This window comes from Cornus florida, unplaced genomic scaffold, assembly GCF_030987335.1.
Source record: "Cornus florida cultivar Cherokee Brave unplaced genomic scaffold, ASM3098733v1 CherokeeBrave_3.0.0_Hap2_Chr03, whole genome shotgun sequence".
Classification (NCBI taxonomy): domain Eukaryota; kingdom Viridiplantae; phylum Streptophyta; class Magnoliopsida; order Cornales; family Cornaceae; genus Cornus; species Cornus florida.
Window position 1 is genome coordinate 33,199,909 of NW_026775573.1, and position 25,397 is coordinate 33,225,305.

The 25,397-nt window shown below is 37.9% G+C and overlaps 1 pseudogene; it reads left to right on the top strand.

Moving 5' to 3' along the window:
* The window catches only part of LOC132301397 (L-type lectin-domain containing receptor kinase IX.1-like), a 37,231-nt pseudogene that overhangs the window by 2,106 nt on the left and 9,728 nt on the right, over nt 1–25,397 (top strand).

The window sequence follows — 25,397 nt, forward strand, 5'->3', positions numbered from 1 at the left end:
TTATACATACTATAAACTCATGGAGCTTCAGTTCAATAGATCCAGGGGTAATTACGGCAACTTCCAATCCTTACCCCAAATCAAGTAAAAGCCAGATAGGATTTGTGGTTGGATTAGCTATTGGCGGAGGTGCTTTGATTGGTTTGTTGAGTGTAATTTTTTTCATCTTTTGGAGGAAGAGGTGCGGGGTTCAAAATGAAGAAGATCCTATTGATGTGTCCATGGTTAACAAATTTGAAAGAGGTGCAGGACATAGGAAGTTTTCTTACAAGGACTTGGCTCATGCCACCAATAACTTCGCGCAGGAAGAGAAACTTAGACAGGTAGGGTTTGGTGGGGTTTACAGAGGTTTCTTGAGGGACTTGAACTCAAATGTTGCTGTTAAAAGGGTGTCAAGGGGTTCAAAACAGGGTCTAAAGGAGTATGCATCAGAAGTGATGATTATTAGTCAATTAAGGCATAGGAACCTAGTGCAACTCATTGGTATGTTGGTGCCATGAAAAAAGAGAGCTCTTGCTTGTATATGAGTTCATGCCTAATGGCAGTTTAGATTCCCATCTCTTTGGAGAAGAAAAGTGTTTAAGTTGGAGTGTGAGGTTCAAAATCGCTCAAGGCTTGGCCTCGACATTGCTCTATCTTCAGGAAGAATGGGAACAATGCGTATTGCACAGGGACATAAAATCAAGCAACATTGTGTTGGATTCCAATTTTAATACCAAGCTTGGGGATTTTGGGCTAGCTATGCTTATTGACCACGGAAAAGGTTCACAAATAACAGTTTTGACTAGAACCATTGGCTACATGTATGACAGCCCAAGTTTTGTAACCCATTGCGTCAGTGATGAACCAAAAGTTGACCCAAAAACGGATCGAAAATGCGGAAGCGAAAGATAAAACCAAAGTCCATAGAGATATACATCATCCCCAAGACACCAATATGACCTTCCATGAAGTCACGGAACTCAAAGAAAGGCGAATAAGCAAACGAGAGTCAAAACGGGTAAAATTCGTCAATAAAGGGCAAAATGGTCAATTTACACAAAGAAAGATAAACTTGACTCTAAAAAAGGTGAATAAAACCTAATCTAGTCATTTCACAACATTCCAAGAGATTCTAAGAACGTTGGCCAAGAATCCCACAAGATGCCCGTTCCCGGTTTAAACAAAATATGACGCTACGTTACTAAAATACAAATAACTCTCATTATGATTTGAATATGAGGATGGAATTAGTACCATTGGAAATCTGACTCAAAATCCTTGAGTTTAGGCTTAGGAAACACCCCATTTGGGTTAGAAATGAAGAAGTTATGACCGTTTGAAGTCGGAACAACAATGTTGAATCAAAATCTGGAAGGCTGATGAGTGAAGGCTATTTCAGTCTACCGAAATGGAGTTTCGGAAGACCGAAATGGACAAAAAATTTCCTGAAAACATATTTTTGAGGGGAGGTAACTTCGGTAGACCGAAATAAGGCATCGATCGACCGAAATGACCCTGAACAGTGATTTTGGCTATTGGAATGAGTGTTTTCCTGTGCATTGAAGTTTCCAAAAGTCATTGGTCGACCGAAATGACTTGAAAAGCTGCTGAAGGACCTGTTATGCACAAGAAATGTTAAGACTTCACCCGAGCCTCAAAACCAAAATTGAATTTGGTCCAAAAACAAGATTTTAAGCTATTTAAGCATGCCAACAAATGTACTTTATATATTGAAGTGTGTTACAATGGCCCATGGCCTTATTATATTTCATTTATAAGATTTTACATGGCAAACCTCCAAAGTTGATAAAGATACATTTTTAAACAAAATATGGCACCAAAGAAGTACAAGTACAAATATAAACATGCTTGGCCCTTGGCCTCATGTCATACACATAAAATGGAAGTCAAAAGGTGTGCTTAGGCACACATTACATATTTAGAATCAAATATACACATTTTGAAATAAAAGGCTATAAGTGGCATTTCAAGCCAACCTTTACAAGAGTCATGAACAAGAATATTCTTAAAGAACTTCAATTCATCGAAATGATCTAGGGATATTGTGCAACCTAAACTAAGGCCTCCGTACCTGACAGATCACCCGATAACTTTCGGGTGAGTAAACAAATTACTCGTAGGGAATGAGCATGCATAGACTCAACTTTAAACAAGATTTTTACATTAACATTAAACTATTCAAAAGGATCATGCCATATAACGTCTATATCAAAGGTGAGACTAAGGAAACATCCTAAGCTATCTTAGATCATTTTTAGCAGGAAACATATCCTTCATGCAATTCTAAACAACATAAAAGCATGCTATACAAAGCAACATATAGATTCTCAAAGTTATCAACTCAAAATCTAAAATACGAAAACGACAAAAGTGGGTCATGCCACCTAATGTGTATATTCCAAATGAACCTATTGGATCATTCCTAAGCTACATTTGAACATTTTAACATAGATGTACTTAACAACATCAAAAACATGCGATGATTCCTTAAAAATCATAATGCACAAATGTACTTAACAATATTAAACCGCCAATAACCAAAACCACAAGTCACAATTACACATGATTGTCAGTTTGGAATTAAATGTGAAATCAAATAGTGAAAAACCTAGACATCACGCCTCGGAATGAACCGAGAATAAAATGGTTATTCTGGACATTAACCCGCTGGGAAGACCACTGTAATACACCTAATATTCAAAAGGATATAGTTGGAATTTAAATTCAATTTTCTTTGAATTATGTGCTTATTTGCTTAATTGGTTAAATGTGTATTTATTTAAATTCATTATTTATTATAATTGTTTGTTTATTTTAAATTAATTGTTTAATTATTTATTTAAATTTATTTTATGATTAATTGGTGATTGAATTGACGTGTTTTGTTTGATAGCTTATATGATTTATTTGTATTTTTACATATGTGCTTAGGTGGACTATGTTGTTTAGTCTTTTATTTATAAATTGTATACGTCATAAATAGTTTAGGGTTTCATATTATTCACATGGGTAACCGACTTATAATGAGTTGGGAATTAGAATTGGGATTTAGTAAATTCCTATGATTAATTGGTGATTGAATTGACGTGTTTTGTTTGATAGCTTATATGATTTATTTGTATTTTTACATATGTGCTTAGGTGGACTATGTTGTTTAGTCTTCTGTTTATAAATTGTATACATCATAAATAGTTTAGGGTTTCATATTATTCATATAGGTAACCGAATTATAATGAGTTGGGAATTAGAATTAGGTTTTAGTAAATGCCTATATATATTGAATGGTATACGTCGGCTAGGGTTGAAAAATAAACCATATTCACGTAAGGGTTCATGAGAGGAAAAACAGAGGGGTTCTTGAGAGGAAAAAAATAGAGGGAAACTGAGGGAACCAATTAGGAGTTCAGTCGCGGACTGAAGGACGTACCAAGGGGGACAGAAGGGATGATTTGCGGGATTGAAACCGAGCAGTAGGAGGTTTGCCGGTAGCCTGCAGTCGTCGGAGAATTGAGAGATGACGTTGAAAGGGTTCAAATTGAAACCTAAAGGCAAGTTTCATTCTATTTCCTTCCTGTAAATTTGTGTTCTATGCATTCTATATAGTTTCTAAGAATTAATTAAAATTTTAAAACTGGTGTTTGATGCATATTTGCCGAACTATAAACTGATTAACGTATAAATAACTAAAGTTTGCTTTCTTTGCATAAACTATTTGGATTACGTTTTAAACTCTTGTAAATTAATTCATAAAGGAATGTAAGGAGTTTCTAGGACTGTTGGGACTTATCTTGCACCTTTAGAACTTTAAGAAAACTTTTGGAACAGAGGATAGAACTTTACCGGAATCAAGAAAGACGAATAGAGAAAACATAAACTGTTTTTGTTTTCGGTTTAGATTATTGTCAATTAATTCATAATGGAATTGGAGAAGTTTCTAGGATTGTTAGGACTTATTTTGAACCTTAAAAATCTTTAACAAAAGTGGGACAGAGGACTGAAGCTTTGCCGGAAGCAGAAAAAGGCAGACAGATGAATCGGAGAAGGAAAAACTGAGGTTCAGAGAGTGGAGGAGGCTTCACCCTTTAGTAGAGCCGGCTCCATTGAAGTGGAGCTGGCTCCACACTCTTTTGGAGGTGGCCCCAAGAGGGTAGAGCAGGCTCCACACTTTTGTGGAGCCGGCTCCTTTTTTGGAAATGCACAGTAAGTGCGTTTTGTTGATTTTTCTAATTACAGGGGATTAAATGAAATTAATGGAAAGTGATGTGGGGTTATAAATGTTTAAAATTAACCTATTAAAACCTTAAAATAGTTAGAATATGCTAGTGTGTTAATATTAATGGACATCATGAATTTTTAAAGATTTATATGCATGCTGTCTAGGAAGGAGGAAGTCTTAAATGTCTAGTTTGGTTAGCCAATTGAATGGACTGAAATAAAAGATATTTTAGGGATGTTGTATGAAAGATATTTATGATATATTTAAGTTCCATGAGGGTTTTTTTGGTTGTGGTTGTGAGCGTCATGTGATTTAAATACATTATTGCATGTTGTCAAGAGTGGAGGAGCTTTTATTTATCGGTTTGTTATAACCAGTTTATTTGGGTAAGTATAAAATACCGTTGGGGTTTTATATATTGTGCAGTGAGACTTCTTAGTTGACATATTATGTCAGGCACAGGTTTTAAGATAGAGGATTAAAAAGGACATCAAGTAATGAAACGATAATTTTCATGCCGTTAGGGATTAAGGAGGATTTCCATTACTAGTCTTTGTTTTAATTATTTAAATGAACTAGTATGAGAGTATGGTTAGGGATGTCTAGTATAATGTGCTCAGCTCATATTTCTGATAGTCATTATACCATGGTGTAGCTGTTAATTGATAAACTGTTGAAATTTCTGTTTTGTCAATTGGATGGATATGGATGGTTTAAATTTTCTATCAATGCTGTGACAATTTAAATGGAAGTTTTATGATTATAATCATATACTGAATTCATGATAGGATCTTATCAGTATTTGATTTCTATTATGTTGGTTTCTGGATTTACTTGATGTTCATTTGGAGTGTGCATCATTCTTAGATCATATGCATTATATATACCGGTATGGGACGGTGACATATCGAGGATGGATTAGATCAAAAAGCTCAGTCCTACCCCTTCATACATACGGAATGGATTAACTAAAACAGTTAACTCCTACATGGATGCATGTCCTGTCAACTAAAACAGTTGAACGACATAACGGATGGTTGCTTTATCTTTCTGCATTAGGAAGGAATTTATATATATACTTATGGTACCGTGATATGAGCTTAAGTCTCCTAATCACGGTTAGGGTGCATATATCACCTAGGATTGATAACCAGGCCTGTTGATGTTTCCCTGGTTGTTCTACTCGGGTTGAAACGGATTATGTGGGTTGGTGAACGTCCTATAGTGTGTACCTATATCTATATGGACTACTTTAGCTATTGTTGAGCTATCTAGGATGTATCTGCATATCGGGTTTATGTATGGATTGTAGTAGTATGGAACTTGCATGTGGGCCTGACCCACCCTTATTTTTCAGGTGTGCGACACTACCAGGCTTAGAGCTTGTTCGTGGTGATGTAGATACATTCACTTACTCTTCCAACTAAATTGGATTTTGTTTCTGATTTTAGTTTTGGATTTTAAATTCTGTAAAATTTTATCATTTGGGATTATTAGGGATCCACTAGATGGATTCCCAAGTTGTATGGATTGGAAGGTTTTAAATGATATTTATTTATTATTTAAAGTTTGAGGTTTTTATTTTAGATTTTTATCAGCGGATTATTATTTTATTCTTAATTCAGTTTTTATTCTTACTTGTTTACATATTGATTGTTTGGTATCCCTCGGATCTGTGCTTGGAATTGATCACCTGTGGCTCTAGAATCGAGGAGTATCACAGTTGGTATCAGAGCACTCCAAGTTCTAGTTTCCTTAAGAGTCTCCTTCGTTAGAAGTCTTCCGCGTTGCGTCTCTTAATAACTTAGAGCCATATTAGGATTCGTTGTAGTCTTTTACGGTTCGTTAGGAGGAGCTGATGTCAATTATATTTCATCGTTATGGAATGGTTGACACTAGGAGGAGGATGGGGTCTTCGGCGACAGAAATTCAAACCCAAAGGAGTAGATGAGTACGTTATCGTGTTCTCTATCAAAAGCAGAACTTGGGATCGAAGGTTTAGTTCCGGTTGGCGCTACTTTTAGAAGTATAAGCCAAGGAAGAATTTAGGAGTGTGTTTTAGGTCACCATATAATGGGACCAACACGATTTCAGTTGTTCTCATAAAAGTGACAAACGAGGATTAGGATTCCGAAGAGGATTATAGGGGAGGAGATTTCAACATACCCAAGAAAGAGGTATTGGATCTAGACAATCAAGGATCATATGAGGGTGATCTGGTTCGCTAGTAGTATAGTGAACGATGTTAGTAGAGTTGGTGTGGATTGACTTACATATAGTTAGACTTTCGTTTTACCTTTAAAAGAGGTAGATAAAGGAACTCTTCAGGGGTTCCGGAATTGGATGGAGTGCTTCTCAGAACGAGGCAATGATTTTATATCACGTTCCGGGGAGTATGGGAGTTAGGTTGTGACAGTCTAAGTTACTTCCTTATAGTCACATTAGACAGTTTGCATTCCGTGTATAAGGAAGATGAGGGTTAAGTCTTTGGAATTTGCTGAGGCAAAGGGATTTTGTTGTGAGCTATGGTTTGAGCTTAGGTTTTGAGGTTGGATGATTACCTCTGAAACTGTAATAAGGAGATTGTGAACCAATCAGGTAAAGTTGATTTCTAAAAGAGATTTGCTTTGCTAGGAGGAACGATGTGTTACGTAGATTTTTATTGTGTTTTATAGTGTGTGTGTGCATTATGTGTTTTCTTTTTGTTAATTAATCAGGATCGGGAATGTGGTTTAGTTGGGGACATAAGTATGTGATCAACCAACTATCGTTTTGGAGGAATAACGTTAATTACACTAGGATTTTGGGCATGGGGTCATAGGATTTGGAAAGTATAGCTACCCTTAGCCAATCTAATGAACCTAGATATGCGTAGTTATATTACGTGTTCAGGATGGGATAAGTAAACTAACAGTTCGAGTCAAATGATATAGATTCATTTGATAAACTGTAATGGCACGATGGTTTATCGGAGGAACTGACTTGGCTAAATATCTTGGAAGTTTTAAACAGGTGTTTCCAAGTCAGTAAGAGGATTTTGTACTGGTTTAAGTACTTATTAGAATGGCACTGACTCAGAATAATGGACGGACTAACTAGTCATCAGTAAATTCTTAATCAAGAATTTTATTTCATAAGGGGGTGTCATTAGGGGGAGTTGCTAGAGTTGCATATCATGGGGGAAACAAGTCACTTCATTTGCACAAATAATATGGAATTTTTTTAGGTCACAGTTCGGAACAAATAGTTGTTGCTTGGAAATTGTTGACTGATTGGGGGATGGAAAGATTTCATACGCGTTTGAAGTTAGACAAGAAGTCTAATAGACACTTACTTGAGTTAGAGAAGTAGGATGTCAAAGACTTGAAGGTGAGACGAAAAATTTAAATATGGAAGCTGGTGTTACCAGACTAATGATATGGTCGTTAATCTAGAAGGACCATCAGAGATCATTGGATCCTTGTAACAACTTCTTATACTAGAGCGGGATTGACAGAGTAGTTTCCACGGATCTAGATGAAGGATTGCTGGTTCTACACAAGGGTTGGGATTTTGGTGGTGAGTTTTGCTTGATTGATAAAATTATATCAGTTTCTTTTTGTCTATTTGGAATTGATAAGATACCAGTTCATACGAATAGCACGGATCACGAGACGGCTTAGATGGATGGATATAGTGATTCACACTTTGCACTAAGTTTCATCTGGTGGAAGTAATAGGGAGGATGATCTTATCCACCGAGGTGGTAATTGAACTTGCGGGGGGTTATTGTGCAATACGTTGCATTTTAGCACGTGAAAATAATAACATTTGCTATTAAATTTTACAGTGCAGTCAAATGGATAGGAGTTACAACACGACTTATCAGGTTCATCTTGGTGAGTCGGTACGGATATGGACATGTATATCACTGTCTCCAAGTGTATCACCTGTTAGCAAGGTGGGAAATTGATAATTGGATATCATTGGAGGTTTTAGCCACTTCCTATATCAAAATGGGAGTAGGACTAATCAGGAGACGGTGGTGGGTAAAAGTTACCACCATTGGTTGGGAATTTTCATTCTCTATGGATTAAGTGCGGTGGATAGAGCAAGTTCGCTAGTGGATATTACTTCTAGTAGTATTTACTTGGGAGTTTCTTATTAGTTCTACATTGCACTGATAACGGAGTTATAGCATGTGGTTACTCATTATAGTAGATAAAAGGTGCTATGTCACAGGAATTTTCTGAAGATGTTAGAGCAATAACTTTGCTTTGCATCTCTCAACAGGTGGTTTGGTCGCAACATTATACTTGATCATGGAGGATATGCTTAGGACATATGTATCCTCGGTTTGCATGGGTAATTGAAAGTGTTATCTCGCTTTTCAGTTATTATCTGTGTTATTGTTGGCACAAGGAGGTTAGTGCGACAATGTTTGGGATTTTTGGATAGTAAGTGGTGCAGATCTCTCACTGGATGGTCTGGTATGGAAGCGAGGTTCTATAATAAGAACCTTGACTTTATTTAAGGATACATCGGAGAGAAATACTCTCTTTTATAGAGGGCTGCGTGCGGTTTGGAGGCGGCAATCGGATTTTGTAAATAGTTGAACTCGTGCAGTAGAGTTTTTTTTTTATTTTTTTTTATTAGGAAATGGTTGGTTGGAATGTATTCCATGTAGGAAGCAATGTGCTGTTTAGAGGAAGGTCAGTTTTAAATATTAAATTGACTTTTCAAGGTTTTTGTTTCTCAGTTTAGGTAGTAGCCTATAGTTTAGTGTTACCAATTTGTTAAGCGCTGTATGCCTAAGAATTTTGTGCGTATATTTTATGGCACTTGGAGGACTATGGATTTGTACTCTGGAATGGATTTTGGGTAAGGATGAATTGTTGTGTCATACAACTTATGTGTAGTTTTTGCTATTTTTTTAAATAACGGTACCATAAAATTTTCTATAAGGATTTGGAATTCAGTGGAGCAGAATTCACAACGAAACGGAAATGAATTTAAAATAAAAGAATTCAGAGATTCGTGAATTCTGAGGACAGAATTCCTTTTGTTAGGGGGGAAGAATGTAATACCCCTAATATTCAAAAGGATATAGTTGGAATTTAAATTCCATTTTTTTTGAATTATGTGCTTATTTGCTTAATTGGTTAAATGTGTATTTATTTAAATTCATTATTTATTTTAAATTAATTATTTAATTGTTTATTTAAATTTATTTTACGATTAATTGGGGATTGAATTGACGTGTTTTGTTTGATAGCTTATATGATTTATTTGTATTTTTACATATGTGCTTAGGTGGACTATGTTGTTTAGTATCTGTTTATAAATTGTATACGTCATAAATAGTTTAGGGTTTCGTATTATTCACATGGGTAACCGACTTATAATGAGTTGTGAATTAGAATTAGGTTTTAGTAAATGCTTATGATTAATTGGTGATTGAATTGATGTGTTTTGTTTGATAGCTTATATGATTTATTTGTATTTTTACATATGTGCTTAGGTGGACTATGTTGTTTAGTCTTCTGCTTATAAATTGTATACGTCATAAATAGTTTAGGGTTTCATATTATTCACATAGGTAACCGAATTATAATGAGTTGGGAATTAGAATTAGGTTTTAGTAAATGCTTATATATATTGAATGGTATACGTCGGCTAGGGTTGAAAAATAAACCATATTCACGTAAAGGTTCATGAGAGGAAAAACAGAGGGGTTCTTGAGAGGAAAAAAATAGAGGGAAACTGAGAGAACCAATTAGGAGTTCAGTCGTGGACTGAAGGACGTACCAAGGAGGAAGGAAGGGATGGTTTGCGGGAATGAAACCGAGCAGTAGGAGGTTTGCCGGTAGCCGGCAGTCGTCGGAGAATTGAGAGATGACGTTGAAAGGTTTCAAACTGAAACCTAAAGGCAAGTTTCATTCTATCTCCTTCCTGTAAACTTGTGTTCTGTGCATTTTATATAGTTTCCAGGAATGAATTAAATTTTTAAAATTGGTGTTTGATGCATATTTGCCGGACTGTAAACTGATTAACGTATAAATAACTAAAGTTTGCTTTCTTTGCATAAACTATTTGGATTATGTTTTAAACTCTTGTAAATTAATTCATAAAGGAATGTAAGGAGTTTCTAGGACTGTTGGGACTTATCTTGCACCTTAAGAACTTTAAGAAAACTTTTGGAATAGAGGATAGAACTTTACCGGAATCAAGGAAGACGAACAGAGAAAACATAAACTGTTTTTGTTTTCGGTTTAGATTTTTGTCAATTAATTCATAATGGAATTCGAGAAGTTTCTAGGATTGTTAGGACTTATTTTGAACCTTAAAAATCTTTAACAAAAGTGGGCAGAGGACTGAAGCTTTGCCGGAAGCAGAAAAAGGCAGACAGAGGAATCGGAGAAGGAAAAACGGAGGTTCAAAGAGTGGAAGATGCTCCACCCTTCAATGGAGCTGGCTCCATTGAAGTGGAGCAGGCTCCACACTCTTGTGGAGGTGGCTCCAAGAGGCTAGAGCAGGCTCCATACTTTTGTGGATCCTGCTCCTTTTTTGGAAATGCATAGTAAGTGCGTTTTATTGATTTTTCTAATTACAGGGGCTTAAATGAAATTAATGGAAAGTGATGTGGGGTTATAAATGTTTAAAATTAACCTATTAAAACCTTAAAATAGTTAGAATATTCTAGTGTGTTAATATTAATGGACATCATGAATTTTTAAAGATTTATATGCATGCTGTCTAGGAAGGAGGAAGTCTTAAATTTCTAGTTTGGTTAGCCAATTGAATGGACTGAAATGAAAGATATTTTAGGGATGTTGTATCAAAGATATTTATGATATATTTAAGTTCCATTAGGGTTTTTTGGGTTGTGGTTGTGGACGTCATCTAATTTAAATACATTGTTGCATGCTGTTAGGAGTGGAGGAGCTTTTATTTGCCGGTTTGTTTTAACCAGTTTATTTGGGTAAGTATAAAATACCGTTGGGGTTTTATCTAATGTGTAGTGAGACTTCTTAGTTGACATATTATGTCAGGCACAGGTTCTAAGATAGAGGATTAAAAAGGACGTCAAGTAATGAAACAATAATTTTCATGCCGTCAAGGATTAAGGAGGATTTCCATTACTAGTCTTTATTTTAATAATTTAAATGAACTAGTATGAGAGTATGGTTAGGGATGTCTAGTATAATGTGCTCAGCTTATATTTCTGATAGTCCTTATACCATGGTGTGGGTGTTAATTGATGAATTGTTGAAATTTCTGTTTTGTCAATTGGATGGATATGGATGGTTTAAATTGTCTATCAATGCATTGACAATTTAAATGGAAGTTTTATGATTGTAATTATATACTGGATGCATGATAGGATCTTATCAATATTTTATTTCTATTATGTTGGTTTCTGGATTTACTTGATGTTTATTTAGAGAGTGCATCATTCTTGGATCATATGCATTATATGTACTGGTATGGGACGGTGACATATCAGGGATGTATTAGATCAAAAAGCTCAGTCCTACCCCTTCATACATACGGAATGGATTAACTAAAACAGTTAACTCCTACATGGATGCATGTCCTGTCAACTAAAACAGTTGAACGACATAACGGATGGTTACTTTATCTTTCTGCATTATGAAGGAATTTATATATATACTTATGGTACCGTGATATGAGCTTGAGTCTCCTAATCACGGTTAGGGTGCATATCGCCTAGGATTGATAACCAAGCCTGATGATGTTTCCCTGGTTGTTCTACTCGTGTTGAAACAGATTATGTGGGTTGGTGAATGTCCTATAGTGTATACTTCTATCTATATGGACTACTTTAGCTATTGTTGAGCTATCTAGGATGTATCTGCGTATCGGGTTTATGTATGGATTGTAGTAGTATGGAACTTGCATGTGGGCCTGACCTACCCTTATTTTTCAGCTGTTCGACAGTACCAGGCTTAGAGCTTGTTCGTGGTGATGCAGATATAGTCACTTACTCTTCCAACTAAATAGGATTTTCTTTCTGATTTTAGTTTTGGATTTTAAATTCTGTAAAGTTTTATCATTTGGGATTATTAGGGGTCCATTAGATGGATTCCCGAGTTGTATGGATTGGAAGGTTTTAAATGATATTTATTTATTATTTAAAGTTTGAGGATTTTATTTTAGATTTTTATCAGCGGATTATTATTTTATTCTTAATTCAGTTTTTATTCTTGCTTGTTTACATATTGATTGTTTGGTATCCCTTGGATCTGTGCTCGGACTTGATCACCCGCGGCTCTAGAATCAAGGGGTATCACAACCACCCTAGTGCGCATTATCTCAATTTGGGAGAACTCATACCTCCCGCACTAGGGTCAAACTCTAGCCATATCACTTGTAACAATGTCCCAAAACTCCAAAATAAACCAAATAAGTTCACAACTTATATATAATTTATATAATGCACGAAATCACCTTCCATGCACAAATAGGTTGAAACCACACAATCCATATCTTAGAGTTTCAATTCTAAAATGGCATATAATATGTCAAATGCAAAGTGTGCAATTCATTACACAAGTTAATCATATATTCAATATTGGAAACAAGTTCTCATAAATATAAATTTAACAACAATGTTATTCAATGCTTAAAATGAAACCAAGTGAATACACAACAAGTCCAACATCCATGATTTAAGCATAGAAATAACTTCTACGATATAATTAAATCCTTAAAACAATTAGATAGAATTTAATTAAACAAAAATAATTAAATTCTCTAGATTTCAAATCAATTCCAAATAACCTCAAATTAATATATGTTAAACGACACAACATAGTTATTAGTTATATCAAATCAAAAGTGCAAAATGAGTAAGATATCATCATGTAGAATTTAATTAATTTAAATTAATTAAATCTCTAGATTTCAAAAGTTATTCAAATGATGCCAAATTAATATATAACAAGCACTAAGTCATGGTCATACCATAAATCAAGTCTAAAATGGAATACAAACAAAATACAATTTAGTAGAATTTAAATCAAATTAAATTCATTAAATTTCTAGATTTGAAAACTCATTTAAATCATCCCAATTTAATATATCATAAAGATCAAGTCATGGCCATGCCATATACCAAGTCTAAAATTAGTTATATGCAAGTTATGATAAATCATTAATTTCTTAAATTAACAAAAGACATGCATACAACTTATATTTCATACAAAAACAAGTAAAACCCTTAGGTAATAAACTATAACACCCCCTACCTCACTAGAGAAGTGTCTCTCTAGAATCCAAGGAAAATCAACACAAAATGGCAAACCTTCAAGGGTTATGAAGAAAAGGATGAGGGGAACAAAAGGTATTCCCAAGGTGAAGCTTGGAAATCAATGGAAAGCTCTCAAAAATCAAAGTTAAAGCTTAAGGCTTTAAGCTTCATCCATGGAGGCTAAGGTTTGTGGTGAGGAAGATAATAACATAATAATATAATAAGAAATCCTCCACTCATTATGTGATCCTACACCATGGTTAACACACACATGCATGGTCAATTGTACAAAAACCCCTCTTTAACAACATAATTCCAAAGTAGCCCAAAAATAATTGCAAGACTTAATTTAGAGCCTACACTTGTCACTCATCCAAGCATCCATTGTAGGCTTAATCCCAAGCCTACACTTGTCAACCATCCAAGCCAACAAGTGCACCTATCCTAGGTCAACAAGTGGTTGAATCTCCACCCTCCACATATCATCATCCAAGGCATCAAAGTGTCCCCACACAAGTGTCAACTAGTGGATCAATGAGAGTGTGACACTTGCCACACTTTTTAAAATTGTAGAAAGGTCCTTTTTGAAAATATTTTCTAAATTAAATTACTAAATGGTCCCTAAGACGAAAAATACTTACTTATAGTAATTACCCAAATAACCCCTAAAGAAAGAAAAATTCTAAAGAAGTGTGCATTCACACCTCTAAGGAAGAAAGTACACAACTAGTATGCTTTTCTACAAAAGTAAAAATACACATAGTATGGAATTCAAATATCGTGGATGCATGCAAAACCGGAATCAAATCGGAACATGAAAAGTGAGGTTGTGCCAACAAGGTGACAAACGGGAAAAAATACGAAAAGTGAATAGTGTCACAAAAGTGAAAATGTGAAAATGACTCGGTCCTCAAAGGAAGTCATCAATCCAAAGGAAAGAGTATCAAAAACCATTTCTGAGCACTGAAGATGACACTAAGTGATGAGAAACCGAACTCAGAAAGGAAAAAATCAACGGAAAAATATATATATATATATATCTATGAAAATCTAAGAAAAAGAAAAGAAAGAAAATGACCGGGTCATTACAATCGTCCCACCTTAAAAGGATTTCATCCCCGAAATCCTGCCCCAACAAAACAAAAAGCGAAACCAGGGTAACGACAGAGTACATCTCTGAGTATCCCACACAACATGTGATAAGCGCCAAATATTGCATATTCAAGCGCCTTTAGCTGCATTAGTTAAATCCATTATTTGATTATTCTTTATAAATTATCTTTATTTGCATGTTTTTATATATTTTCAGGTTCATTGGCCAAAAAGGAGCAAAAATGGTGTTTTATTCAATCTTTGAATAGTAATGTGCTCAAGGCTAAGTTCTGGCAGCAGTGGATTCTGACTTTGCTCACCATTTTTGACCAATCAAACTCAAGAACTGGACTTTTATTAAAACACAACATATTTAGAGCTTTGAATTAACTTTCTAAATCTTCAAATGGTTCATCATTTGGAGTTTAGAGAAGAAAGTTATGGCTATTCTACCAAAGTAGTGCAAAGCAGGTCAAGAGGAAGGAGCATACTGGTCTAACTTCGAGCGCTCGAAGTGCTTAGTTCGAGCGCTCGAACTATGGGCAGACTACTCTCTGGGAACCATCACTTCAGCCCACTTGCACCTTGTTTCCCTCATCTCTGATTTCCATCTTTATGGGTTGGTTAGAGATGTCTTTTGGTGGGGTTTTGAGCTTTGTTTGGTGGAGAGGAATGTCTACAAAAGGAAAAGGACCACACATAACATCATATATGATCTTAGCAAGATTTGTGGAGAGAGAAAGAGGAGGAAAAAGATAGAGTTCTTGAAGCCAAGGAAAGGGAGCTCGAAAATGGAGGTTGCAACCAAGCTTCTTCCTTCTTCTAAGGCTCCCATGGGTAACTAAACCTCCATCTAGGGAGGTGATGAGGCCCCTCCCTTGTAAGCATGTTCTAATTTAGGCTATATTTTGGGGATTAAGATGTATATTCTATGGTCTTTTCATAACCAAGAGCACTTCATTTCTTGTAATGAATGTTGATATATGTATGGATGATTAAGTTGATTATCTTGCTTTAGATGATGTCTTACATTAATCCTATTGCTTGAGTTTTCATGGTGAGAATGGAGACAAGGTTATGAAATGGTTTGATGGCATGTTGATTAGGACTTTGATAAATCATTGCTTAGGTGAAACCTTTGATAGATCATTGCTTAGGTGAAACCTTTGATGATTTATGCTTATTTCTTACCTTCATATGCGTCATCATTTTATCTAGGGCTTGATAGTCTTTCATTCAAGTAAATGTGGTTAAGCTACACCTTAGTTAGGTAGTCTAAACATGTTAACCTTTGATGGATCATGCTTGCTTTAGATTTAATGAACTTCTTGAGGATATTATAGCAACCAAGTGTTGCTATGTATCATGACCATAATATATATTGTTTTCCCCCAATTTAGCTCTAACTAGCATGTGTATAGGGATGGAGGCGGATTCACTTCCTTAGTCCTCTTTACTTGTATTTCATCTCCTTTAAACTCTTACAAACTTTTAATTCATGCACCTTAATTTTATAGCTTAAGTGACAACCAACAAATCCTCTATGAACACCCCTATCATTCTAAAAAGACTCTAGACACTTAGGTTGCCATAGATTAGCGCAGTCCCAGTGGTTCGACTTACCCGACCAATAGCCCTATTTTACAATGATTCGTGCTATTGCAAAGGTTGATTTATAATTGTAATCGACTCAACCGATCAATTTTTGGTGCCGTTGCCGGGGACTGCAAACGGTTTAGCAACTGAAGTTCTAGGGTTAACTTTGGTTTGATTGTTAATATTATGATTTGTGAATATTTCTTGTGTGGTTTTGGTAATTCTGTTGTTGTAAGTTGTGTGAGATTCTAGGAACTCGGGGCTCACTGAGGGAACGCTAGCAAATTTGTAAGTCTAGGGGACTCCAGGTAAGTTTCTTGGCCTTCTAGTTTCGAATTTGTAATATATTGTGCATGTGTTAACCTTAGTGATAATTTAGTTTTAAAGCCCTGGTTGAGGCTATTATCTTGTTTAAATTTCGTGTACAAGCATCGGTCCTTGTCGTGGCCATTTAAATTCTGTCTTGATAATTGAGGAGAATGGGAACATCGTATGTGGAGTTGTGAATGATGAATAGTAGCATTGATAGCATTATGTATTGTTGATGTTTGGCCGTAGATCGCTCTCCCTACCAACTCTTGACTCGCCAGTTGACATAAATTCACTTGAAAGAACTCTTAGACGAAACCTTAGGGAATCTTCTAGCGTAGGAGAGCTTGAAACTGAATTTAACACAATGGCTGAAAATGTAAGAGATGTTAGAAATTAGGGAATTAGGGCCGAAATTCCAAATGAAGAGCCAATGACTCTCAGGGACCATTTCATCCCTACTACATATGCTTCACCTTCATGCATAGTGATGCCAAACATTGATGCGGCTCAATATGAGATCAAATCAAGTACCATTCCAATGCTTCCATCTTTCCATGGCCTTGATAATGAAGATCCGTATAAGCATCTTGATGAATTCCTTGAAATCTGTTCGACCATCCAGTTGAGAGGTTTTCCTGAGAATGCACTCCATTTGCATCTTTTCCTATTTTCTTTAAAAGATAGGGCAAAGTATTGGTTAAACTCACTCACTCCAAATTCCATCACTTCTTGGGCTCAATTATAGCAAGAATTCCTTAAGAAGTATTATCCGGTGAGTAAAACCAACCAAATGAGGCGTTCCATTCTTAGCTTTTCTCAAACGGATGGAGAACAACTCTACGAGACTTGGGAAAGGCTACAAGACCTTCTTAGAAAATGTCCACATCATTTGATTCCAAAATGGCAATTAGTGCAAGCTTTCTATGATGGCTTAACCGAACCCCATAGATTCGTGGTTGACTCTTCTTGTGGTGGGATGTTCATGTCCAAGAATGCAGATGAGGCTTGGACCCTACTAGAGAATTTAAGCGAAAATTCACTTCAACATAATTCTCATAAGGCTCCGACCTCAACCAATGCAAAGAATACCAACCCGTGTCAACCAAAATCAATAAGGGAGGAATCATCCCAAGTGGATGCCATAGCTCATAAATTCTATCAATTGATGGCACCACATCTCTCTCCTTCATTATCTCAAAATTCGGCAAGTTCGGTATGCTCATCATGTACTAGTCCATTCTATCTCACGGAAGATTGCCCCACATTGGAGCAATATTCCAATCCAAATGAAGAGCAAGCTAATGCCATGTTCTCGAGATCCAGAAATAATCCCTATTCCAATACCTACAATCCGGGATGGCGAGATCACCCTAATTTTTCGTGGCGGCAACAAGCCCCACAAAATTCCCAATTCCAAAATCAAGGGCATCAAAATCAGCCCCCTCCTCAATTTCAAAATAGGCAATTTCCAGCCTCCTTAAGCTACCGTCCTCCGTATAATCCAAATGTCTCTAATCAACCTCCGGTGTACCCAACTGATGAAATTATGGCTGCAAACAAGCAAATGATGGAGTCATTAAACAAGAAAATCATGGACTCCAACAAGCAACTCTTGACATCTTTGCAGCCTACTCTTCAAATGGTTCACTCTCATACTCAATCTATAGCTAAGCTCGAAAATCAAGTGGGCCAAATAGCTAACTCTATGAACCAATTGCTTCAAAAGGACAAGGGTAAGCTTCCCGCTCAACCATTTGAAAATCCTAGAAGGATGCATGCGATTGATGAAACCCCTCCATCGAGTGGGCCGAGTCATGAGCATGTTTAAGCAATCACCACCCTTAGGAGTGGTAGAGTGGTTGACAACAAGGTTGATGGAGACAAAAATGGAAAAGAACCTCCTTTGAGAAATCCAAATTCAAGCTCGTCCAATCAAATTCCAAGCTCTTCTCGTCCAAATACCATTCACGGAAATCCCACACATGTTAACCCAAATGTGGAAACTACTTATGAGCCAAAAGCTCCGTTTCCGCAATGTCTTCAAGAGTCAACACATATTGGGAACAAGAATTGTAAAATTCAAGACATGTGGGAAGTTTTCAAGCAAGTAAAGATCAACTTGCCCCTCTTGGATGCTATCAAGCAAATCCCTCCCTATGCGAAATTTCTCAAAGACTTATGCACTCAAAAGCGCACTTCTAAAAGTCATTTGCCAACGAAAGTGAGGTTAACTGAAAATGTTAGTGCTATCATTCAGCACAGCACTCCTCCAAAGTATAAGGATCCGGGTGCCCCCACAATCTCTTGTGTCATTGGTGACAACAAAATCGAGAGGGCCCTCCTTGACTTAGGAGTTAGTGTGAATTTAATTCCATACTCAGTTTACTTACAGCTTGGCCTAGGAGATTTGAAGCCGACTTCCGTGGTTTTACAACTTGCCGATAGATCTGTCAAGCATCCACGAGGCATTCTTGAGGATGTTATCATCCAAGTGGACAAATTCTACTTCCCGGTAGACTTTGTGGTTCTTGACACGGAACCGGTCCACGATCCAAAAAAGCATATTCCAGTTATCCTTGGTAGGCCATTCTTAGCTACGGCTAATGCATCAATTAATTGCCAAACCGGGGTGATGGACATTGCTTTTGGAAATATGCAAGTCAAACTCCATATCTTTCATGTAACTCAACATCCTTCCAATGAGGATGATTGTTTTCTTGTTGATGTCATTGATGAAGTGGTTGAAGAATCTCTCCCCTTCATTCTAAGCAAGGACCCCCTTGAAACTTGCATGTCTCATTTCGACTTCTTAAACTTTGATATTGACCAATCCATCCAAGAAGTTAATTCTCTGCTTGATGTCGACGCTATCATGGATATTCCCCCTTAGAAAATTCCAAGAGAGCCGCTTCCTCAGCTTTCCACTACTCCTCCGGTTCCGTCTCTGAAATCTCCACCACTACTTGAGCTTAAGCCGCTCCCGGCCCATCTCAAGTATGTATTCCTTGGTTCAAATCAAACTTTCCCGGTCATCATTGCATCGAATCTTCTAACAGACAAAGAAACCAACCTTTTAGCGGTGCTACAAGAGCACAAAGAAGCTATTGGTTGGGCAGTGGCTGACTTGAAGGGAATTGACCCCTCCATTTGTATGCACCGCATTCATATGGAGGATGACGCAAAGCCTACTAGAGAGGTTCAGCGCCGGTTAAATCTTAACATGAAGGAAGTGGTAATGAAGGAAGTAATAAAATTGCTAGATGCGGGAATCATCTACCCCATCTTTGATAGCAAGTGGGTAAGCCCCACACAAGTTGTTCCCAAGATATCCGGTCTCACCGTTGTTGAAAATTCAGCGGGTGAGCTCATGCCACAACGAACCACCACCGGGTGGCGTGTGTGTATTGATTACCGGAAGCTCAATTCGTTAACTAGGAAAGATCATTTTCCATTACCATTTATTAATCAAATCCTAGAAAGGCTAGCCGGCCAAAGTTACTATTATTTTCTTGACGGTTATTCCGGCTATAACCAAGTGGCAATTGCCCCTCAAGATCAATAGAAAACAACATTCACATGTCCCTTTGGAACTTTTGCATATCGACGCATGCCTTTTGGGCTATGTAATGCTTCTGCAACGTTTCAAAGGTGTATGATGTCCATATTTTCCGATATGGTTGAAAAATTCTTGGAAGTTTTCATGGACGATTTTTCTGTCTTTGGCTCCTCCTTTGATTCTTGTCTCAACAATTTATCTCTTGTACTCCAAAGATGTAAGGAGACAAATCTAATTCTAAGCTGGGAGAAAAGCCATTTCATAGTCCAAGAAGGCATTATTCTAGGACATGTCATCTCTAAACGGGGAATCGAGGTAGACAAGGCCAAAGTTGAGTTAATTTCTAATCTTCCTCCTCCGAATTCCATCCGTCAAATCCGTTCTTTTCTTGGCCATGCCGGATTCTATCGTTGCCTCATCAAAGACTTTAGCAAAGTCTCACGGCCCTTATGTAATCTCTTAGCCAAGGATGTTCCCTTCGATTTTGATGAAGCTTGTATGAAAGCTTTCTTTAAACTTCGCACTCTCCTCTCATCTGCCCCAATAATGAAACCACCTAATTGGTCTCTTCCTTTTGAGATCATGTGTGATGCATCCGACTATGCATTAGGCGCGGTTTTGGGCCAACGTATGGACAAGCTCCCATACATCATTTATTACGCTAGTCGAACTCTTTCTGATGCTCAATTAAATTACACAATTACTGAAAAAGAGTTACTAGCTGTAGTTTATGCCTTGGATAAATTCCGCTCCTATCTTCTAGGTTCCAAGGTCATAGTTTTCTCGAATCATGCCACCTTTCGGCATTTGCTATCAAAAAAAGAGACCAAACCCCGCTTAATTCGATGGATACTCTTACTTCAAGAGTTCGACATTGAAATTTGGGATAAAAAAGGGGCAGACAAAGTTGTCGCCGATCATCTCTCTCGCTTACTCATTGAAAAATCTTCCGATTTCGCTGTTATCCGTGATTCTTTTCCAGATGAGCAACTCTTCCAGATTTCCCATGCAAATCTTCCATGGTTTGCGGATATTGTTAACTGCCTTGCAATAGGTAAAATTCCAACTCATTGGTCCAAACAAGAGAAGGACCGGTTCTTTTCCCAAGTCAAGCATTTATTTTGGGAAGATCCGGAGCTATTCAAATGCTGCTCGAACCAAATCATCCGGCGAGGTATTCCCGAAACTGAGACCACAAGCATCCTCAATTTCTCTCATACTCTTACTTGTGGAGGCCATTTCAGTGCCAAAAAGACCGTTCACAAAGTTCTTCAAAGTGGATTCTATTGGCCCTCCTTGTTTCGAGATGCATACAATTTCTGTAAATCATGTGAAAGATGCCAAAGGCTCGGATCCATGTCCCAAAGAGACATGATGCCCCTTAATTCCATATTAATAATTGAAATTTTTGATGTGTGGGGAATCAACTTCATGGGACCATTTCCACCTTCTTATGGCTGCGAGTACATCCTTGTAGCGGTGGACTACGTTTCCAAATGGGTGGAAGCCGCGGCCACCAGAACCAGTGATCATAAAGTTGTGATCGAGTTCATTCAATCTAACATCTTTAGTCGTTTTGGTACGCCCCGAGCAATCATCAGCGATGGCGGATCACATTTCAGAAATCGTTATCTTAAATCCGTCCTTTCTAAGTATTCCGTCATCCATAAGGTTGCTACACCTTACCATCCTCAAACGAGTGGTCAAGTAGAGGTTTTTAACCGGCAGAAAAAGCACATTTTGGAAAAAACGGTTCAACCGGACCGCAAAGATTCGTCACTAAGACTAGACGATGCACTTTGGGCTTACCGGACGGTTTATAAGACACCCATTGGCATGTCGCCATATTAACTTATCTTTGGCAAAGCGTGTCATCTTCCAGTAGAATTAGAGCACCGTGCTTTTTGGGCCATAAAAGGCTAAATTTTGATCTCAAACAGGTTGGCTTTAATCGTGCTTTGCAACTGAATGAACTTGAGGAAATCCGAAATGATGCATATGAAAATGCCAAAATCTATAAGGCAAAGACTAAAGTTTTTCATGACAAGCACATTGTTAGCAAGTCTTTCGCCCCGGGACAAAAGGTTTGGCTTTTCAATTCCTGCTTGAAACTCTTTCCCGGTAAACTCCGGTCAAGATGGGATGGTCCATACATCGTCACTACTGTATTCCATCATGGAGCAATCGAACTCCAAGATCTGGCAAAAGGATTGCTCTTTAAAGTTAATGGCCAACGGCTTAAGCCTTGCATTGACGGCATAGTCCCAACCCGAAAAATTGAGAAAGTCCTCTTGACAAACCCAATTTACGAGGATTGATGGCTGCTCTAGCTTCGTTTAGCTATCGACTTTAAATTTAGCAAAGCAAGGGAAGCAATTCTTTCTATTTCTAGGCTTCTCTACATTTCCAATTGCCTAAGCCTTGAAATTTTCTAGGAAATGGTTAAGAAAAGCCAAAACTTTAACCTTATCTAGAACTATTTTAAATTGTGTTCCCGCAATTCAGGCTGGTTTTCTTATACCTTCTCAACCCTTGTTTTCATTCCCGGATGTTTCCATCTCTTTCCAACAATTTCATCGGATCTTTGGAATGCTGCACATGTGTGTAACCTCTCATTTTTAATACATTGTTGGATCATGGTTCCCCAAATTCCATCCATGCATTGAACAGATGTTGACAAATTGGCAATTTTAGTCATTTTACCCAGCTTTTGCTCACTGGTCAAATTTCGAGCACTTGAAGTCCAAGCTTTGAGCACTCGAAACTTCCATTTTTTCATTCAAGAGCCTACTGCTTCAAGTTCGAGCGCTCGAAGACACACTTCTCCTCAACCCACAACCTCCTCCCTCCATTTCCAACTTCCGCTCTCCTATTACTTCCCTTCCACCCCCCCCCCCCCCACTCCCTCCATCAACCCACAACCTCAACCTTTCCACCTTCCTCTCTTCCTTCATTAACTCCTAACCTATCCCACTTCTCTCCTTCATTTACCAACAACCCACGACCTCTAACCTTCCAACTTCCCCTTCCTTCTTCTTCATCCATCCCTTTATATATAACCATCACCCCCACTCTTCCTCCTCATTCCATCCGTGCTTCTCTCCACTCCTCTTTCAAGGTATGTCTCTTCCCTCTTTCTCTTCAATCTTTGTGTTCCATTTATGTTACATTTGAGGAGTATGGGTATCAAATCCTTGGAGTTTAGTTGTGCTTGTTGCTATACTCTACCATAGAGAGCATTGTGTCTGAAAATTTTTGGGTTTCTTCATCAATTCCTCTCCTTCTCATATCCTCTCTTTCTTTATGCATACCAGGTGCTCGCTGAAATTCCCCAACCAAGTCCACCTCTCCAAATGTCTGGTGTCGACCCTTCCCGTCGTCCTAGACCCTCTGAGGATGTTCTCGTCATTCCTTATGAACAGCCCCGAGCCCCTTGGCTCGACAAAAAGCTCAATTATGAGCTTCTCTTCCTGCTCACGGGTGTCTTTGACACTCTTCCCACTACTTCATGGGCTGCCATAGAACTAGTTAACCGGCGCCTTCAGCACATTTGCCAACCCGTTGCAAAGGTCACCTACCCTCGTGTGGTGCGGCTCTTCTTCCAGAATCTTAATTGCCCCGAAGAGCCGTCGGTCTCTCTCACCACATCCATTGATGGCATCCCTTTTTCCTTCACTCTTGCTGACATGGTGACGGTCTCTGGTTGTCCTCTGGAGTGCCCCGATGACATTGTCAATCGTGAGAATCTCCCTTTATATGAGGAGCCGGATACTTTAACTGTGGAGCAGGTTGTCGCTGCCATTTGCAACGTGGATGACCCTCATCGACCTCGGAGCTTTACTCTCAAATCCATCTTTCCAGAGTGAGTTTGGTTCCTTGACTCCGTTCTCAAGCATAATGTTTACCCCTTGGCGCACAGCACCGAGCGCCGAGGCCTGATGTTGCAAGCCTTGTATGCCTTGGACCAAGGCAAATGGTTCTCTGTCCCGGAACTCATTTGGGACACATTTATGCGGTTTTGGGACGAGTGTATCAACGCACGGCAGCAGCATCTTAAAAATCAGCCTTTGCCATTACCATTCTTCGTTATCAAGCTCTTGAAGCACAAAGGCTTCATTGTTCCTCCTCATGAACCAAGGGGTAAAAAGATTCAAACTTTTACTCTCCGCCGGTGGACCAATGTTCTAAGCCATTCTCGGAACCCTCGGCTCGCTGCTCCTCCTTTGCCCCACTCTCCATCTCTTCCTTTTTCTGAGGATGACCCCATGGCGGAGGACGCTGAAAGGGACGAGCCTCCTGTTGATCTTCCGTTAGATCAGGCCTTCATCCGGGCTAGTCTTGCCTGTATTCATGAGCGGATGGATCGTTTTGAGATTTCTTTGGCTGACTACACTTGGACTGTGCGTGAGGACTACTTCCGTGTCGAAGAAGACCGTCGTCTTGCTACAGACGACCACCGTGTTGCGGCGGAGGACCGTCGCGTGGCACAGGAGGACCGGTGTGAGACTCAATCTCTCCTCAATGCCATCTTCGCCCGTTTTCCCCCAGCCCCGTAGATAGTTGCCAGTGTTGGACTTTATCATTTTGTTTCGTATTTGTGTATGTTCCCTTTCTGTTTTTGTTTTACTTTTCAACTTTAGGATTGTGCTATGCACAAGTTGCTCTAGTTCAACATGATTGTCTTTCCGTTCCTTTTGTAATCATGTTATTATGAATGAAAATCCTTTAGCACTTCTGTTATCTTCTTTTCAGCAATTTTCGTCCATATTTTATTGTTTGTTACTATTTTTGTCGTTGTTCTGCCTTTTCTTCGTGTCCCATTACAGGTGGCACATTTCAAGTTTGGGGGAAGCATTTTGCGCTTTTATATAGCTGGAAACCTTTGCCTTTGTCGCTCCACTTGGTATTTTTGTTCCTTTTATCCCCTATGCCCTTTATTTATCCATCTTTGTCTCCCACATTGAGGACAATGTGTACTTCCGGTTTGGGGGTGCAAGTTGCATTGTTGGTTCCATATTTTTGCTAAGCAATAACAGTATAATTTGAAACTTGTCAGAGATAAAGCATATGTTTAATACCGTGTATATAGAAGCAATTGTGAATTTTTGAAAATAAAGAAAAATGTGAATTTAAAGTGATCATGTGGATTCAAATTATTCTGTATAAATGTCTCAATTAGATTCTCGCTGGATTTTACACTCTTTTATGCTTCACAATGCACAGATGCACATTGGAAACTTAACCATGAGGCATGTAACTTGATTAACCGTGATCTTGACCTAGTTAATCTGAATTGATGAACCTAATAGATGGATACCTTTGGTGTGAAAAAAAAAATAAAAAAAAAAAAAAGAAGAAAAAAATAAAAA